Here is an 18,285-nt window from a genome sequence, read left to right as displayed (position 1 = left end):
ACTGCATTGACATGCACTGGGGGCCCATCCAAAATGAGCAGAAGCTTTACTGACTACCATCATCCAAACATGTGCAAGCAAACATGCATTTTTTTCCCTTGCACATGATTGGGTATCATTGGCACCAGTGAAGCTATACCTCATTTACTAAGCTCTGGAGCAACTGCATTTGCAGAGGGCAACTGTATTTTGTAAAGTGAACAGTATGTTTGCCGTTAGTAAATAAACCCATTTATATTCACTCTGTAGCAGAAGTGTAGTTCAAAGGTTTGCTAAATTGTGAAAGTGAACCTGTGCTCTTCCCCAAGTTACAGTGGTGGTCTAGACACCAAGCACTAGTCAGATAGAGTCCCATGTTCCTCCATACCAGAGAGTACCAGGTATTTTTTCTGATCATGGCAGCTATAAGCAGCATGGGGAAGTGTAGAAAGATGAGCATGTGTTGATGAGAAGGGGGAATTAAAGTGAACCTGTTGTTTTTCATGTTTAAACTGCAGGTCTGCTTTAAGCTAAGGTAAGAATGACAACTCTGAAGCGTGCACATGGAAGAACAATTCTAGAATCTCAATATCGATATTTCTAGCGAAATGGGTTTAATTTAAAGGCAATAATCTTGAAATTAAAGTGTTAATGGTCTCATCAAGTAGTGCAGATACAAATCTGATTATTTTACAAATTAATATTATCATTTTGACAATGAAACCTAGAAGCTGATTGGTCACTATGCACAGCTGCAACAGATGCTGTGGGCATAAGTTTTAGTAAAACGCCCGCCTTGCATTTTGTGAATGGGGCACCCATAAATACAGGTATTTTTTTCCTGGAGTTGGATTTTAAGATTGGATTCATATTTATCCATTCCTATGCGTTGCATTAACCTCCTGCCCCTTAATGTGCATTGCATAAAGGCAGCTCATTCATTTATGATGGGCTTCCAATGCAAAAGAACAGACCAAAATAATGGACATGCAGCATTTTTTGCCACCACAATGCACGGTAGAGCATTACCATGTGTTCTCTGTGCTGCGAAATATTTGTGTAGGAACTGCATTACCTTAGTACAGTGGGGTGCCATTTAAAAGGAATAGTACCACAATATGCTACTGCAATTCTTATAACACTCCCTATCTTAAAGTTGTATTTAAGCCCTCAAAAGCCCTAAATAAATCTGCTTCAGGTGCTCACTGTCACATTTAACAAGCTACTACTACTTGAAATTTGTTAACAGCTTGCTAATTGCCTGTTTTAAGTGGCAGTCAGCATTCCCATTAAAATCTTTGTATTACATCCTCAAACTGGATCTGAAGTTTTCTATAAAGGCTTCAACAAAGCTGCTAAACGTTTGCTTAAAGCTTTACAAATGTTTGGCAAAAGCTTTCTGTACACTACTTTTATACAAGCTGCTCAAAGAATAATTTTCAACAAAAAAAGTGTGTTTTGAACTTTTTTTTCTTTTTTTTTTTTTATAGAACTCTACTCTGACCATTTACAAGTACACCTCCCATATGATATAATGATTGTACATCTGAAATGCTTTACATGCCTTCTATCACTAATATGCAGGGATGGACCCTCCTATCCGATTCTCTATCTGTGTAAAGCATATTATTCACAAATGAAACAGTTAGTTTCTGCTGTGTAAAAGTAACCCCATGCTGAGAGAAATGCTTGGGCTGCCACTTTCTTCAGATAATGCTAGTTCACTGGCTGTTATGCTGACTTTCTAACTATAATACCCCATGGCAGCCTTTCTCAACATTTTCACCCCAGAACTCTGGGAATTCCTGCTAAAAACAATTAATATATTGGCGGGGAAAATGCCCCTTACAATGGTGGCCAGTGGGAATACTTCCCCTTTACAATGGTGACTAGAATGTTATCCTTACAGGCAGCTAAAAAGATCTTTGGTGTCATGCTGCTGGCTCTGCCAAGTTGTGTTGGCAATGGAACTATGCAGGCAGCATCAAAGTGAAGGTCAGTCAGCTTCAGCTCAAAGAACTTCTCTGGAGGAGCCCTGGGGTTCCATGGTACCTTGGATGAGAATGGCTGCTCCATGGGAACAAGAATGTAGATCGCTACTGCCAGAAAGTAAGGGCCCATTGATACCTGTCTGATCCAGGGCATTAACACATGTGCATTTTTTCATCTGTCAACATTGTTGCATTAAAGCACCAGAACAGACCCATAATCAGACATGGGGGTTGATTTACTAAAACTGGAGAGCGTAAAATCCGTTGCAGCTGTGCATTGGAGCCAATCACTTTCTAACTTCAGCTTGTTTAATTAAGCTTTGACAATAAAACCTAGAAACTGATTGGTTTCTATCCAGGGCTGCACCCTCCAGTTTTAGTAAATCAACCCCATAGTTATATAGTTAAGTGGGGTACACACTATGAGAAAATCGGAAGAAAAATTCTATACGAGGCACTATTTTTTGTTTTTCGTATCGTGTGTACACAATTTTCCACATCCAATTCAGATTTTCCAAACAAAATTTTCCAAAGGGACAAACTCCAAAAATTTTCTCATACGTGAACAGAACTAACGATTTTCCTTTAATGTGTACTGTTTTCCTACAGTTTTCGTAAGAGAAAAATCAGATACGAAAGACTGCGCACGATCAGAAACAATAAACAAAAAAAAGCCTAAATCATATAAAAATGTTTGTACAATTAGTACCATCCTTGGTTTCGACCTGCTGTAAAACATCGAAGAAAACCGGATGATCGTTCGTCCAATTTTCTTATAATGTGTACTGGGCTTTAGTCAGGTTGAAAACAACATAAGTTGATCTAGTTCACCAATGGAATAGACATGCACATTTTTTTCTGACACAGTGCACCACAATGCATGCGTGTTGGTTTAATGAATTGGGAAGCCATTGGAAATAAATGGCAATGCGGTGCATGTTCACACAACACCTCATATTAGAGAGTCCTGAATGGGCCCTAATTGACAACATAAGCTAATGTGTACAATAACATAAAATGTGAAGTATAACATTTGGGATAATAGGGTACTTGCTACTAGTGGGAATACCATAAAAAAATTTGCTATGTGGCCTTGTGACTCCTTCTTGTGCCCCTATATATGAGTGAGAGAGGGTACAGTATATGGGTTGACTACCAGGAGGCTACAGTCTAATTTCTGCATCCAACCAGACACTTTTACAGCTCTCCAGGACATCATGAGTGAAAGTCACCCATTTGTATGCAGGTTCACAGACTAGAGTGCATATATGTTTTCCATCTCTAATGTTGTGTTAACCTTATGATGCATGCTAGTTTTGACAAAATGAAATTTACTTTCAAAAGAGTCATATTATATTTGAACAAATTTAATAATGGTTTGGATGCAGGTTATATTAGCTTTTTCAATGTCTTACACAGGAAATTGTTTCCGTTACCGTGTATGAAATTAAGAAGTCATTTTTCATTCGGGTAGCTAATTAAATCTGCACTGAGAGAAATCTCTAGGTTGCCATAGCTGACCTACTTGTGAAGCTGCTAGTGACCTAACTGCCTCTGTTTTTAAAACAAGTCAGTGAAATCAGGACTTCTGATAGGGGCGTTAGGTATGTTAATGTATTAAAGCCATTGGGGTTGATTTACTAAAGGCAAAAATGCTGTGCACTTTGCAAAGTGCAGTTGCCCTCTGCAAGTGCAGATGTTCCAGATGAGCGGTAGCTCTGCTGACTTCCATCATCCAATCAAGTGCAAGCAAAAATGCTCTTCTCATTATTTTCCTTGTGCGTGATTGAGTATTCTTTGCAAAGAGAAGCCTTACCTCATTTACTAAGCTCTGGAGCAACAGTCTATTTGGCTTTAGTAAATCAACCCCATTGGGTCATCATGACAGCCAGGCAACTAGAATTTTAGAATGAGAAGTAAGCAATAGTTGCTTGCATTTTAGAGTGAGAGGCCAAATTGCCTTTAGGGCTTAGTCACACCACTTGCATTGCAGTAATGCGTGTTGGTTTGCTGTGGTGCCATTTACTGTGAATTGTACCCCAACACACCTTCAAAACACACGTGCACTGCAAAGCATCACAATTCTGCACAGTGCATGGTGTCCTGTGCATTGCTCTGCACTGCAATAAAAAAGCACCTCTTTTCGTGCATTGAGGTACATTGCAGCTGATTCCTTATAAATGGGCTGCACACCACAACACACCTCAATGGACAAAAATGTTTGCACTGCAGCGCACGGTTTTGGTGTGAATGAGCCTTCACACTGTATTCAGACCTGAGCATTGCCGTAATATGCAGTAACACATGAAACAAAATGTACGAATTGTAGTGTGTTGCAGTGCCATTCATTTTGAATGACACTCCAATGTACCTAGCCAGTTCACCTTAATGCACATGTATGTTAAATCACCACAACACACAGGTGTGAAACATCTGTGTGTTGTGGTGCATTGTGGTGAACAAAATGCTGCTGTCCATTAAACTTATATTGTGGTATGCTGGCAGCCTATTTAAGACGAATGGGCTACCCTGGCAATATGCTGGTTAAGGTGAAAAATACTGTACATAAACATGCATGCAGTATTACTTTGCAATGCATTGGAAATGTCTGAATTAAAATTTTTGACTGCTTTACAGTTTGTTTGTTTTTCTGTAAACAGTTCCCAGGGTCAAGAAGTGAGGGAAAATTTTGTTAATGGGGTCCCAGACAGGAATAAAGACAGAAATTATAACTCTTCCCCACTGTGTCCAAAACTAGAAAGAAAAAATGCTTGTGTTAAGCTTAAGAATGTTTTATAATGTAATGCAGAGCATTTTTGATGCTTTGGACCAAGTGCGAAAGAGATACAATTTCTGTCAGGCCTAGGGGATAGGCAATATATTGTGCATCTTTAAACTTCACAACCCAATTGAGCTTTCAGTTTAAATCGGCTAAATACATTCCATATGCATCAACAGAAAGGGTGTGCGAAAGCTTAATTGTTCATTTTCATTAGATAGACACAGCCTGAGTATAAAAGCATGTCCCCTGCCAGCATGCTGTAGAGAAGATCCCTTGCTATCTGTTTGGAAGCAATGGTCTTTATGCAGTGGTTTGACACGCCCCCTGCTGCGACCTATAGATCTGTAATGCTCTGCTCTGCATAGCTCCCAACTGTCCCTAATTTTTGACAGACTGTCCCTGATTTGGAACAAAGTCCCTCTGTCCCTCTTTCCTCCTCATTTGTCCCTCATTTTATTATGATCTATAAAGTTTTATATAAAATGCATTTTTTATCTTTCAAAAAGTGTTTCCCAGTGCTAAACCTTTCATCCAATTTCTAAATAGCTGCATTTGTAAATTCTAAAAGCCGATATAAAGGAATTGTAATGGTCAAAAAAAAGCATTTGTGAATTTAACCAATCATTTTAATTGATTTTTTTCATAATTCTCCCATAAGAGGGTGTGGCAGGAGGTGTGTCCTATGCTTCATACTTTTGCTAATAGGTGTCCCTCATTCCCATCTCAGAGAGTTGGGAGGGATGCCACTGATTGGAGATCTCTAACTCTGACTCAGTATAGGATGAGTTGGAGCTCTGCAGAAAAAACACCTTCTGCACAGAAAAGACCCTTCTCTACAGCTTGCTGGAAGAGGATGGGCTTTTCTACTCAGGCTGTGGCTGTTTTTATTGAAAAAAAGCAGGAGTAGAGATGGCGCTGCCCTAGTGGAGTTATAAGGGTTTGTTTCCCATAGTGAACAATTCTTCTGTGTATTATGTGGTGTACATATAAAACTTGAATTTTACTTCTAAATAATAAACTATGAACGAAAAATCCTATATATACCAGAAATTATAACGTGAATATTTTGGTTTTAAACCCTGTGACTTGTGCTAAATTATTAGATACCTCATTACAATAAAGGTGAAGTTATAAAATAAAGTGCTTCAATTATTTCAACAAAGTGCATTGGTGCAGAAAATCATGCTATTTATGCAATAAAGTGACTAAAGTGACATACAAAAAATACAAGATATCTAACATAAAAGGTGACTGGTGTGTTTTTAACCAGTATTGTTGGATAGGAAAAATTCCATTGGTTATGAAAAAAATGTTCTTTTGGAAGTGATTTTAAAGTGTTCAATCTCTAGGAACAAATTTCTGTAGGAAAACTTCTTATCCAGGTGCTGGCTCCTTATACTCTGATACTGCTTGCACTCACCGGATTTTTCTTCCCCCTACAGGGGTGCAGGCAGTCACAGTATCTGCCACTGTGTAGCAATCATAGATGCCTCTGGACTGTGCTTTACATGTTGTTTTGGTGTGTTACATATGAAAGAAAGGAGGGATGTCCATAGCGTAAAACCGTATAGGAACTTTTATTGAAGCTAATAAAGTATTGTACTCACATTTGCAAAGATAAAAACGAGCATAAGAAAGATGTCAAGGACAGCTTAGCTAGAGGTGCTGCAAGACGTCCGTAATCCCGCCCTACGTGCGTTTCGTCATCAGACTTCTACTGGGGCGTTGGAACTGCAAAACTTTGCATGCCTTTTTAATTTGAGGCATGAGTGTTTTTAGCTGATTTTATTTGAAAGTTCAGTTGGATTTTAGCAATAAGATAAAAGATATGTACAGGCAGCTTGCTTACAGTATCATTTAACCCCACGGAAGGAGCACATTCTAGCAATTTCCAGGCTTTTTAATGAATTTGCCCCAGAAAAAGTTGTTGAAGAATGCTGTAACACTACAGGACTATGCGCTTTAGGTGCAGTCTTAAGTACAGCAAACGCACCCTAAGTACAGATGTATGAAAGGTCCTTGATAGAATACAGATTCAAATTTGTTACTAACTCCTTTGAAAAAGACTGACCTAATTGCACTATTGGAACATGCTTGTTGTCTATTCAGATGTCACTCTGTATATTCCGCATTCCATTCCTTACTATGGTTTCTAATATCCATGGTAACAAAAAATAGAACAATGCAGTCGTTTTCACTTGGTAAAGAGGTGTTTTGACTACCTGCCTCTTCTACAAGTATAAAACTTTTCAGACTTTCTGAAGGCTTATATAATTAAACAGTACAAATGTATATTATGTGGAAGGGTTTCAATTCATGATACTGGCTGTACAGTACTTAAAGTGGTATTCCGCCCCCCAAAAAAATTAACAGCCAGCAGCTACACATACTGCAGCTGCAGGCTTTTAACAATAGGCCACTTACCTGTCCTGGAGTCCAGTAATGTTGGCATCGCAGCTGATATTTCCATCAGCTGTCGGGTGCTGCCGCCGCCCCCAGTGACAGGGAGAGGAGGAGGAAGGAGGAGGGAGCCCCGAGGTGATGTCACGGGCCACGGCCCAGACTCCCAGAAGTGGGAACAGGATACCTGTCAAAGACAGGTATTTTGTTGCCCAGCCCCCCCCCCCCCCCCCGAAAGGTGACAATTGTGGCACTGGAGGGGGTAAGGAGAGAAATGAGCAGAAGTTCCACTTTTGGGTGGAACTCCGCTTTAAACCCATTGTTTCTATCCATGTTTTATGCCATGGCATTTATGTTGTGGAAGTGATAACGGGTAGCCTGTACAAGCTGAAACAGTTAAATAAACACAGCAGCATCATTTACTTATGGAATCACTGTACATAAGCAAATGGATCTTTGGTCAGCCAAGTAGTGATTTGCTCTTGCTGTGTTTTGCTGAGAATTGCTAGAGCTTAAAAAATACCTATAATTTTGTTGAAAAAAAATACAATGTCGGAGAATGGTAAGAAAAGTAGATATTTGCTTCTTCCTCTAAGGAGATTTCAGTGTATTTTGGAAGGCTCATATACAGGATATATGCTGGTTCTCGGTTCCTCCAGCTAGTTTGCCTGTTAGAGCGGCAGCACTAGAATATTAGGCTGAGGGATAATTAGGGATGACTAGCATAGCCTCCATTCAACTTCTGGGAACACCAACTGTGTTCTCAGAAGAGATCACAAATTGTTACATAAGTGACAATGAGGTCCTACACAATCTAACCTTTCAGCTGCCATTTTAGCCTACTTATATAAAAGGGCTGGGGCTTGCTGGGGCTTAATTGGTGAAAGAGTCGGGTTATAGCATCACTTTCCAACATATACTGAAACATTAACAACAGGAAAAAGGGGCAATGACTAGTTTCCTTACATATGTTTTTTGATCATATTTCTGTCTTTATAACAATATTACTGGTTTCTTGTAGAGGATCTAATGGCAGAACAAAGCCAGGATTACTGTTTTTTGCAAAAATTAAAATCATTTGTACTTTATAAAACCTCAATAAAGCAAGATTGAATCAAAACCATTTGTAGTAATGGTTTCATATGAATAAAGCTAAGGAATGAACATGTCTTTATGATGGAAACGGCAAATAACACAACTTATCAAACATTATACTGTAGACATTAAGAGTTTAAGACCACCATGTTCTAGTATTATGTCAATGGTTTCTATTGAATAAGCTATCATCCTACTTGAAGTCCCCCACAATAGGTTTACATTGTTGATATATTGTAACAAATAGTTGTAACAAATAGTTAATAGCCATAGTCAGTGATACCATACAAATACTTGACTAAAAGTTGCAACTCTGAAGATCTTATAGGATGGATGACCTCACACATCCTGTTCTTCTTTGCCATGGTATTACATTTGATATTTTATGCTGAGCAAGTTGAAACTTGAAGTTGCATTTGCAAGGGCTCAGTGAAAAATCAGTAAAACTCTGCTGACTTTCATCATCCAATCCAGTTTTTCCTGCAAAGGGAACCTGGTATTTGCCTGGTATGGGTAAAGTTTAGGTTTATTTTTGTATTTATAAAAGCCCCAGCAAAACACTAGTGATAGTGTTGTCAGTGCTTTCTCATTATTAGATCCCCTACATAATTTTAGTAGTTATTTGGGATGGAGGTGTTGGACTTGTTTCCTAAAGGGTGGAAAACGCATTAGGCCCTCAAGCCGTAAAATTTAATTGGAAATAAAGAGCTATAAGTTTCCTGGTTCAGGCAAAAACATCCAACCAAACTGACAAATGTTTGTCAGTCTTTGGGACATGGGGGTACCATAGTGATGTGTTTTGCAATCATTTGCATCTCACAAACATCTGCTGTTTCTTACTATACTCTAGATTTCCATTGGTGAAAACCTAATATATATGAATACCTTTCTGCTAGATCCTATACTTCATATAGAGAGTTTTGAGTTTTCGCTTTTCATTCAACGAATGCAATGCAAGAATTCATGTCTAACCATGCTGTTAGCCTTAAGATTATTATTTTTATATACTAGATACCGATATATATTTTGTCAGATATATTGACACTACTATATTAAATTCATAATACATTTATCCAACTTTACATTTATCAGACTTTTTGTTTTTAGCTAAGACTAGGGTGAGATTGCATGGAATATTTAGATTTAATATTGTGATTGTATGAGCAGAAAATGAGCTAAGTAATAAGTTGTCAAGTGAATTAACTTAAAACAATAGCTGCACTCTATTAATATGATGGGTGGTGTGTATGCGAAGAAAGGTGACAAGTTATAAGTAAAGAAGAATATCTTTCATCACCATTGTCTTTTTCAAGTCTTGAGGTTGTCATAGCAACTACTAGGCCTCTTCTTTCCTGCCTATAACATATATTAGAGGATACACCAAGCAGATGAAGATAAATGAGGCTTCCATCCCTTAACAGACGCATACCCACTACCGACTACATATAGCAATTAACATAAATTACTGACTGTTAGTCTGCAGGGAAGTTAATTAATGGGTCCCATAATCTGCGTTTACTGTGCTGCAGAGCTAGCCTGTGCCATAATAATGATAAAGGTTTAATCTTGCTCAGTGCTGCACATGACAGGTATTCTGATGAAAATTGTTTTCTCTTTACATAGTTTGTTTTTTATAATGCCATTGTGTTCCCTGCTGTGAATTAAGCCAAGGGATGCTGATATTTATGTTTGACAGCTGACAGTGAATTATATGCCACACTCCTAGAATTCATGTGAGGTTTATAGAAATTAAACTGCTAATTAATTAGTCCAAATTAAATCTTGTGTTGTCACAAAGAGGAGCCAAAATGCTTGTTTTTGCCCAAATACCTTGTAATAATGCAAAGGCTTGATCATACTAGATGCCTGGTCATCCATTTTGTTACACTTTGTTTAAATAGCATGGATGTGAAGAAATGTATACTCTAAAGCTAGGTTCACATCTCTGCATCTTGTGTGGGTGTGTTTGCGTGTGTTCAAATGAAAGGAATGCTGTACCTGCAGGAGATGCAGGGAAAATGTCTTGGACCCTATCCCTAAAACACACCCGCAGGGCAACCGCCCAGAACCACATGGTGCTGCGGTACCATGCAGTTTTGCACACCCGAAAACGCACTGCATTTTCTGTTATGTGTTATGTGCTATTAGGAATTAATGGCACCATTGCACCTCTGTTAAAGAGCGAGGCATTTTTGCTTCTGTGGGTATGGGAAAACGTGTGAGCAACACGCCTTCCCACACCCACATATGTGTAAACCTAGGCTTAAGAGGTCCTGCTTGCTGCATTATTAATAGCTTAACCCAATTGAATAGGATATTTCAGATATACAGTACCAAGTTTTAATGCAGGGGTTTGTCATCCTAGTGCTAATAGGAGTATATACAGTTGCTGTATATATACAGGTAAAAAAGGCCAGACAGTTTAAGGGAAAATAATATAGTTTTATACTTCCTTTTTAACATAAGGAAAAATGGAAATTAACGCGCCAAAACAAAAAGAAATATAACTAAGAAAAAGAACCACAAAGAAATAAAAAAATAAAATAAAGCAGCTGCTAAAACTGTGAGATACAAACATGTACAGATATGAAATTCAATGTAGCAGCGCTATAAAGATAAAAATAAATAAAATAACACAAGTTGTAGTTCACATACATCCACTGTTTTGGATTATTCACTATTTTTTCTTGTGTTATTGTATTTACTTTTATTTTTATAGCACGGCTATATTGAATTTCATATACATATATAGATTGTATATATATATATATATATATATATATATATATATATATATATATATATATATATATATATATATATATAATTTATCATTAGTAATAAACTCTTACATCACTTAACCTAAATATTATGTTTTATACAGTGATAGACCTTTTTCATGTCACAGGAAACCCCAAAGAGCTCCCTCCCCAGAGTTTCCTGCTTTAAAATTAAAACTATTCTTTAGCTAAGCGGGGGGCTGTGCCTAAATACTCCAGATAGAAGAAATGAATGCTGAATTAAATGCTGAATATACTACAGCATTTTAAAAAAGAAATTCGAAAACACATTTATTTCTCCCAAATCCTTGCCTGAATACCCCACTCAGATTTAAAGTAGAACTATAAGCAAACCTTTTTTTTTTTTCATTTTGGGTAGAGTAAGGGAGGCATGAAAATTTAACGTAATCTCTTGTGGACTCCCAGGTCACTAGCACTAGTATCCTCATTGGAAGATTTCCCCTCTCTTATGTTTTTGAGGACAACCCAAACTTTGGGTTTTTCTTTTAGTTTGACTTTCAATGATAATGGGACAAATGGAGAGAGTGAATCTCTCAAACAGGGACATAGACCTCAATAAAATCCTAACAGGTGTTCTAAACCATCTCCCCTCTATTCAAAACTAAAAAAAAATGTTTTGCCTTTAGTTATACTTTAAGTTCTATTAGATCATTTCTTTAAACGTATAAAAATACAATTTTTTGGACGACTGTGAATAGGCTGTGAAAAATTGCCTTTTTTCCTTTAACATTTATTTTTCTTTGATACTATCTCCATAGTATAGAGTTGTTTATCGATGGTTGCTATGCTTGTAACTCTAATCCATTTCTTAGCCCTCTGCGTGGGCAACTTATATGCTTGCATTGGATCTTCTACACTGAATCTTAAAACCAATAAATACATTTAAACAGAAAAATACATTTTTTTTTTTTTTATATGCTTATTAGAAATAATGATGCACAACAGTGCTCTTGATAGGAGCACTGCTAGATAATGTGTTAACCTGCTCCTGTCAGATACAACAATAAAATATTAATGCTCAAAATTAGGTTTTTCATGTTGTATAAAAGTTCAAAATTAGGTTTTTCATGTTGTATAAAAACTCTGGTGTTTGAGGGGAAATGGCCTAAAATCATTCTGCCAGGGCCTTACAGAAATCTTAAAAATAGCTGTGAAGGAAAAATTGTTATTACTTGCCTGTCCTGCTACCTGCGCCCTTTGTTTGATTGGATTTTAAATTTGTCAGTCACAAAGGCCCAACATCATTTTTTTGACATGTTAACAAGGATGGAGGTGGGGTGGGAGTGAGAAAGCAGGGAAAGTAAGCATGCCATTGAGCATGTCATACCCAAGCTCATCAAGCCCACATAGTTGTTCATGTCACCACCATGAATACTTTACCATATATTGCCACAGGTACAATGCTTTACCCTACATTGCCATCGTAATAAACTCATCATAGCTACTGTAATTCAGTTCAGTCCTACACAAATTGCACCACAAGCCACAGTAATTACGGCCATCAATTTTGAATTCATTATAACCATGTGACAATATAATTGTACCCCTCAATAACACCTGAATGCCAGACAGATGACTTCCATTAATAATAGTGCTGTTATGTATGACATCCTTAGGACTTGTCAACAATGTGTACAGAAATGAGGATTCCATCACTGACCTCATGTGTTAGAAATACCGGTACTTGAACACAATGCACATTCCCTTTTTTCATAAGTGTATAAAAGGCACCTCTTTTTCATGCTTGACTTATTTATCTTTATTAAGAAAGAGTATGATGTATGGTCTTTTGAAATGGAATTTCGTCCAAGCATGTAGATATTACATTCCGCATCCTTTTGGTATCCACACAATGTAAGTCTGAGTTGTAAAATTGTGCTCACAAATAAGCAAACATATCTAGAAGAGAAAGACGCATCTGCAGCTTTCTTTGCAGACCTCTAATTGCTTAATACAGTTACATTTTGATATGTTTTATGCAAATGTGGTAAATCCTATCACAGCAAATGTCATTGTATGTAAAAATAAATTGGCTTGCCGTTTGCTTTCAGAAGCTGAAAGCAGATTGTATGTCTTTGCAGATTATATTATTTGATGGGATGTCATCTTCTCATACTATTCTACATATTTGAATAAACATGTTTTTTACTTTAATTGTGTAGAGATTTTGTCTTATTGGAAGACAACCTTCAATGTTCAGGGCACAAATAATTGTTGTATATAGGGATCTCCCTCAATTGCAGGACACTCATGATAATGCTTAGATGAGTGTGAGACATTCTCACAATTTTAGTTGACATCTGTGGACATTAAATATGTTACAGGAGCAGCTATGGTAAAGGAAATCTATGGCAGCATAAGCATGGTGGAATGGAAATTACTGATTGGTTAAGTAATCTACTAAGTAGGTTTTCTGGATTGTAGGAGGGAAACATGGCACCCAAAGAAAACCCAGTAAACACTGGGGAGAACAGGCAAACTCCATTCAGATAGTTTCGTTGAAGAGGGTTAGTCCAAGCATAGCTACCAGCTGTCCCTCATTTAAAACTGGTCTCCAACTTGAATGCCCCTTTAAATAGTTATTTGGACTAAGCTGGGCCAAACCAACTATTTACTGCGCTAACAGGTGAGCTTGCTGCGCTCACTGTATTATATGTATTTAGCTTCAGCTACATACAGTATACAGCATCATGTTCCAGCATTGGGAATGGAGACTTCTCATCGCGCTCCCACAACAAAATTGAGTCAGGCTGAGGGCTGCTCAGCCATTTATAAATGAATACAAAGCTTCCTCTGATTGGCTGGAGTCAGAGATCATGATGTCGTCTGCCCACCTGTCTGCCTCAGGCAATCAGAGGAAGCTTTGTATTCATTCATAGAAGTGGCGCTCAGCCCAACTCTATTTTGTTCCGGGAGTGAAATGGGAAGTTCCCATCCCAGTGCTGGAACACAGTGATCTATGCTGTATGTTTCTGAGGCCACAAACAGTTCATACAGCATGTCCAGCAAGTGCGCCTGTTAGTGCATTAAATAGTTCATTTGGGCCAGCTTGGCCCAAATAGACTATTTAAAGGTATATTAAAGGCGGAGGACTGTCAATCTTTGGAGCCAAATCCCTCTGTCCTCCTCAGATGTCCCTTCTATAGGGTACAAACACACTGTTTGACTTCAAAAAGTATTGTACCACATGAAACCTTGCATACAAACTCTAAATTGTTGTATTTGAAAAGTCAGTATAAAGAAAAGAAATAATGATGACAAGAAGCACTTCAAAGTTGAACCAATCATATTTAGTTTTTTAACTTCTTTTAATTTCCCATAACTATAGGGGCATGGCAGGAGTGTGTATTCTGTATTATTTTCAGGTGATGCTGGAGCAGTGGCAGCTCGTCCATAGAGGGCGCATGGGTGCCGCCTCCCCTATCTATGCATCCGGCCCCCTGATCTACATATCAGGGTGCCGGACCATGGATTTCAATGCAGGGTGGGTGTTTTTTTGAAGCACCTGATTAGAGCCAGAGGCTCTAATAGGCTTCAAAAAGGGTGGCCTCGGAGCGCAGAGCATTGTGTTGACTGTAGAATGAATTTTTTGCTATTTCCACACTAAAGTTCCTTCCCGCCAATCAAGAGGCAGGTTGATTGGCCAAAGCGTCAGGCGATCCTTTTGGATGCCTAGCGCTTTGGCGGAAGAGGATACACACGGCAGAGGAAGCTTGAGGAGCGCGGACAGCGGAGCCGCACTCCAGGAGCAGAGGAGATGACACCACAGTGTATACATAGATTTATTGTCTATATGCGATTTTATGTCTAATGCATGCAATGCGTTTTTATGCCATGTTGATCATTGGCCCTCAATAAACATACATATGTTTGCACCTCTGTGAGTGTGATTGGGCTGCATCATGCACACCTCATTTAAAGTCCCAACCTCCCCCCCCTTTTTCATGATATTAAGGATGGGGGCGCAAACTTTCCCTTGCGTCCCAATTAAAGTCCTAAGTTTGCTTTTCCCCCCATTGCTTGTATGACACCACAGCCCCGCCACACGAGCAGGTAAGTGTCGGACCGCCTGTTGAGGGGGGGTGGTCGTCCTGTCAGTGCCACACCACCCAGCGGGGGGGTGCTGTCTCAGTGCTGCGCCGCCGGGGGAGTGTTGTTTGTTTGCCCCACCCCCCCAAAAGAGGAACCCACCAGCCGCCACTGTGCTGGAGACTAGAGTTTTTCAATCTTTGCCCAAATTGGTGTTGGGGTTTAAATATTGTCCGAGTCACTTACCTGAAACCTGCAAGTATAGAGAATTTGGAATACTAACTTTTCTTTGGATTTTTTTTTCTTTTGCTCCATGCTTGTTCTGAGTCCTTGCCTCAGAAATTACTGAAATAACTAGGCAAATAGCATTTTCAAAATGAGACCAAATGGCAGCTCTCATATTTTTATCACGACAGGTGTACTTTTACCTTGCCTTTCTATTTTCATGCAGTCTCCTTCTGACTTTTCAAATGTTTGACTCCTTTTATCAAAGTAGAAACTTTTTTGGTTTTAGATAAAGTGGAGAAGGATTAAAACAACTGTCAGGTTTTTATTGCTGTCTATGTCCCTATTCAGGAGATTTAATCTTTCATTTTTTCCTGGTGACTGTTATCACTGAAAGTAAATGTAAATCCCAAATTTGGAGTGGTCACCAGAACAGTCATAAATGGGGATTCTTCCAATAGGGATGTTTGTTCTGATGACCATAGTCATTACTGGTGATTTCCCTAACTTTGGAGAGATTTCCTCTTATTTTCTGTTGGGTTTATGGAAAAGGAAGTGAGATAGTGATAGTGGGAAAAAACTGACAGGGGTTATAAACCACCCTTATGCCCCGTACACATGATCGGACATTTTGATCGGACATTCCAACAACAAAATACATGACGAATGTCGGCTCAAACCTGTCTTGCATACACATGTCACACCAAGTTAGTCGGAAATTCTGAACGTCAAGAACGCAGTGACGTACAACACGTACGACAAGCAGAGAAAAATTAAGTTCAATAGCCAGTGCGGCTCTTCTGCTTGATACCGAGCATGCGTGGAACTTTGTGCGTTGGAATTGTGTACACATGATCGGAATTTCCGACCATGGATTTTGATGTCGGAAAATTTGAGATCCAGATCTCAAATTTTGTGTGATGAAAATTCCCATGGAAAATGTGTGATGGAGCCTACACGTGGTCGGAATTTCTGACAACAAGGTCCCATCGAACATTTTCTGTAGGAAAATCCGACCGTGTGTACAGGGCATTACTCTATCCAAAATGAAAAAAGTTTTGATTACAGTTCTAGATTAGGTAATTTGTTACATGCACTGGATTTCACAGGGCACTACCAAAGGAGTGTGATTGGTCACTTGCAATGCAGAATTCAGATTTCAGGAACCAACATACAGGCAGGACTGATGTACTTGGATTTGGGCTGAGATTGGTGCATGACCCCCTTGGTCTCTTTTATCCAGCATACTGGATCATGCATGGCATGCACAATACATCTAGATTACTATAAACAGCTTTTCATAAATTACTGTTTATGCTGCCTGTCTGATATTCAGTGTTTTGTTAGATTTGTCATTTATATTACACAGAAATGTGAAAGGAACAATCCCTACAGTGAAACAAGTTCTCAGTTTCTATCTAACAAAAAATATTCCTTATATGTCTTAAATTGCACAATTTTGTATCTATTATACAGACTGTGATACATAAAAGATTGGATTCCCACTTTTGTGCTTTTATTGGACATAGAATACACCATTATCTGAAGCATAACCAATTATAACAAACTTCAGTTGGATGTCGCTGAAAGCTTTAAGGGTTTAAATAGACGAAAGGAAGTGCAACACAAAGAATTTATTTTGTTAAGGAGCTTAGTAAATTTATGCTCTTGCTGTGTGGTTGAACTAAAACATTTTATTGTTTATGTATTTTCAGTAAGTGAGTCTGCTTTATATTCCAAATTAGGTTCTGTAAAGTTGCTCAATATGTATTACTAACAACAGTAACTACTCACTTTACAGGTTGACTTTTCCCTTATTGTAAGAAACTGGATTAAAATATTTGTAAACTCAATCATCTCATATAAGCGCCATCATGTTAATGCAATTTCAAAATTCATTTTTAAAGTGGTATTAAACTCAAAAGCAAACGTTCATTAAATTACAGCTTACCATTTCATAGATGTGATGGTTGCATTCATTTTTCTTTTTTAGTCTTTCTTACTTCTATTTTCATCTGGTGATCCAGCCAGTAAGTTTGTTGTTTTTCAAAAGAACAAGCTCTACAGCGGAATGTATCAGTTACAGAAATGATACACTAGCAGGGGTACTTACAATTGTCAACTTTTAGTTAATGTATTTACGGAAAACCTTTATCCCAAAAGGAAAAAAAAAAACAGTTTGCTGTAATGGACTATAAAGTATTAGCTGGTGTTTGGTTTCAGAATGTTTAGTGTTTTTAAATCTGCTAGTACGTCTAACACTCCCCTCCCCCCTAGACTGAAAATGCTGCTGTCCAAAGGTGTCCCCTGTGCTCCTTCATCCAGAGTGGAGGCACTCTAATGCAGGAGGTGTGTTACTGGCCAGATTACCAGGTGAAAACAGAGGGGAAAAGCCTACAAAAATAAAACCAATGCAGACACCACATCTAAGGATTGGTTTGCTGCAATATATTACAGTTTTGGTTTTGGGTTAAATACAGCTTAATTTTTTTTCAATCTGCAAGTTGCAATATAAAATGCTTGGTGATAATATCACAGAGATCCTTGATTAGGCACTTCCTGTTATAGGAACATTTGACCCTCCACACCCTGTCACATGGGTTTTTATTGGAGACCACAAGTGACCAGTTCAACACACAATAGACATGGTCTACTGTCATATCAGCATACCTGGGACCTTTCTGGAAATGACCCAACAATGCCAAAAATATCATTGTTGGATCTGCCAAAATGTTCGGGCTGGCCGACCTGTAGCAGAAAGCTGGTGCTGTGGGGGAGAAACCCAGAAGGAGGTGCACACTGTGCTCTTTTCTCCCATCCCCCCCCCCTTTCATCAAGCCCCCCACCCTCGCCCTTTCCCATCATCCTGTGCTCATTCTCAACTCCTTCTAGTAGCAGTGGCCACTGCCATAGAAACAAGCAACCACCGCTGCCATGAAAACAAGATGCTTTTGTGGGGCCCCATGATTAATGGGCTTCACCT

The 18,285-nt window shown here is 38.5% G+C and overlaps 1 long non-coding RNA gene across 1 annotated transcript in view; it reads left to right on the top strand.

The window, feature by feature from the left end:
• Positions 1-18,285, top strand: part of LOC141145834 (uncharacterized) — a 125,497-nt gene that overhangs the window by 53,868 nt on the left and 53,344 nt on the right. The window lies entirely within an intron of this gene.

This window comes from Aquarana catesbeiana, linkage group LG05 (assembly GCF_042186555.1).
Source record: "Aquarana catesbeiana isolate 2022-GZ linkage group LG05, ASM4218655v1, whole genome shotgun sequence".
Lineage (NCBI taxonomy): Eukaryota > Metazoa > Chordata > Amphibia > Anura > Ranidae > Aquarana > Aquarana catesbeiana.
This window is presented reverse-complemented; position numbering and strand designations above follow the sequence as displayed.